Here is a 2976-nt window from a genome sequence, read left to right on the forward strand (position 1 = left end):
CGCTCTTCCAAACCCCCTTCTTCATGGTGCACGCCGCGCCGCTTGATGGAAGGGGCTGGACGCAAATTTCCTGGGCAAACAGTTTCTGATGGAAAACTGAGGTTCGGGCCGAGCTCAGTTTGTCATGTAAAATGTGTGCGCTCTGCTGAAGAGGTGAACTTTCCCCTCTGAAAAAACCAGGGCTGCAAGCCCCCGGAATTAGCTGCTGGGGGAGCAAGGTGGGGAGCAGGCTACTTGGATCCCGCTAGAGGAACCGAGGGGGCATCGAACGAGAGCAGGAGCTGTTTCTTGGGCTTGTCATTGCCTCTGTGTTGCAGACGGCTGTTGAATTCCGGGAGCATTCCGGGAGGGCAGCCGGGGATGAGCGGTCAGGGCTCGCCCCGTGCTCGCCTGTCAGTGCTTTTCATCCCCTGTTGACCTGAGGAACTTTACTGAACCTCCCGGGGAAGCTCCTCTGCCCACGCCGGGCAGCACCCGCGGGCATGGGAGCTGCCTGCCCTGCCTGCCCTGCAGCGACGGACCGCTGAAACCCGGCTGGTTTCCGAAAGTGCTGATTCAAAACCCAGCCGGCGCTCCGCCGGGCTGCGGCGGGGCAGGAGGGCTCGCAGGTCAAACTCGCTATTCAGGCGGGAGCTGTAAGCAAAGACGCCTCATGGTGAGCTTCGCTGGTGTTTATTCCGCAGCATCCTTTTCAGCCAAAGCCCTTGAGCCGTGCTCCCCCCTGCCTTCCCCAGGAGATATTGCTGCTCAGCTCTTTGGTTTTATCCCTCCTAATTTTACAAGGAGTGACAGTAAATCCATCCCGTACGCGCAGGACCGCGCGGGGTGTTTAAACAATCATTCGCATCCAGATGTGTGGATAGCTTTGGGGTATCTCCTGACAATGTGGGTGGGTGCTGGATGTATTACGCCGTAAAAGTTAACGTTCGGAGTCTGACGTTCAATCCGCAAGAGGGCAAGCGAGCGTTTGGCACTGAGCTCTGCTGCGTGGGGCAGCCCCATCGCCCACGGGTGCCGGGAGGGTGTCCCAGGGGAGTCGGAGGTGTCTCCCATCAGACCTCCCTGCAGACAACGCTGTTTAAGGGCTCCCAAGCACAGCCGAGGGTACCTCCGCAGTGCCAAAAAAGCCCGTTAGCCTGGGAGGAGGAGGAGGGGGAGTGAGGGGACGTGGCAGAGGAAGATAAGGCCGTCGAGTGGAGGATTTGCGGGGAGTTAATGGGCGGTGAATTGGCATTACACCCCGGCAGATCCTCATTTCCCCGGCTCTGTGCTGGCTCATCCGCACCCCAGCGCGGGGAGGGAGCATCTCCCCGAGCATCCCCACCTCCAGGGCTGGACCATGCCGCGTGGGACAAGGCAGGCCTCAGGGGTGCCCGGGGACAGGGGGGAACGCAGCCAGAGCCGGGGGCTGCCCCGGCACGTGGTGGCCACGAGCCCCCAGAGCGCAGGGAGCCGGGGTTTGCAGCTCCGGCGCATGGTCCCCGGCACCTCTGGTGCACGGCGGGTGGCAAAAGGGACAAAGCAGAGGAAAAGGAGGTTACTTCGCTGCTGTCCCCCTGGTGATGCTGAGGGAGATGCTCCATTTTAAATCAAACCCGGATCAAAGCGGAGATGGCTCCTCTGCTGCTTGGGGATATATAAGGCTGTGTCTGAGCTCATAACAGAAGGGCAGCTTTTACTACTTAAAGCCATCTCCTTGCTCTGCTTCGCTCATCTGTGCTTGCAGAACAACTCCGTATCTGCTCTGCTTCACATCACATCAGCTTGGAGGAGCTGGAGGGAGCTCGCAGCAGCTTCCCCTCCGGGTAGGAGTGATGTCCAGGCTTGGGCTGTGCCCGCTTTGAACCAGGGAAGGATGCTGGTTCCATAGGAGGGGTTTTTTTTGCGGCTTCCTTGGGCACGAGGGCTGCAAAGCTGTGGTTTGCTACCCTGCTTCTTGGTGTCCCCACCACCCAACTCAGCCTGGACCCCCACCAGGGAGCCAGCTTGTGGCAGGGCTGGGGGCTGGCAGCGTGGTCCGACCCCGTCGGCACGCCGGCATTGCGGCTTCCCTCCCCGCGGGGCGGATAGAGGCCATCGCCTCAGCCCAAGCAGAAATTTTCCAGTGCTGTTATTAACCCTCCAGCTCGGAGATAACAGCTCTTCTGGTGCCTGAAGAGCGCTCTCAGCAGCAGCACCGTGGCCGCTTAAGTCCTTTGCCGTGGCCACTGTGTCCCCAGCACACCGCACCGGGGAGGGTTTGGTGCTCCAGCGCTGCCGGAAGGTGACAGCGGTGCTTGGCATAAGGTTGGGAGCATCCCGGATAGCGGCACGCTGGGTTTGGGACCCGCGGGGAAGGGGTGAGCCCTGGGGCTGTGGCCCCAGCAGCTCCGGTCACCCTCTTCCATGTCATCCCCGCGCAGAGCCCAGAGCCACCTGGGACAGGTCCGCAGCAGCAAAGGGGACGTGGCGGGACGGTCACCTGCAGGTCAGACCCTGCTGGGTTTGGGGGCTTCTGCGAGACCTTTTCCCTGCTCGTATTCCCTTGCACAGGCCTGGATGGATGAAATGGACTTTGCAGCCCCAAATCCCTTAATCTCCAGTATACTTAGCAGTATTAGCCAGATTACAGGAGTCATATACACAGTAATTGCACTCAGCGGAGGACACGCTCAGAATTTCATGCTGGAAGGAAGCGTATTATTCATTTTCTCCTGGCTCCCACCCATCTACACAGAAGTACATGGAAGTCATGATAAGGATAAGTTAAACACGCAAAGAAATGTCATAGCTGAAATACAACATGCTCTCCTGGCAATTAACCTGGGCAGCCTTGCCGGAGCCGCTCGGGGTGAAATCTGCTGCGTGTGGGGTCTGGGAACAAGGCAGATTTTCAATTTTTATTCTTTTTTTTTTTTTTTTTTTCTGAAGAAGCATGGAAATGTCGGGCACCGGTCCCCGAGCTGCGGGATGTCCCTTAGCCACATGGACCTCTGG

The sequence above is a fragment of the Charadrius vociferus genome, unplaced genomic scaffold, assembly GCF_000708025.1.
Source record: "Charadrius vociferus isolate BGI_N301 unplaced genomic scaffold, ASM70802v2 scaffold356, whole genome shotgun sequence".
Classification (NCBI taxonomy): Eukaryota; Metazoa; Chordata; class Aves; order Charadriiformes; family Charadriidae; genus Charadrius; species Charadrius vociferus.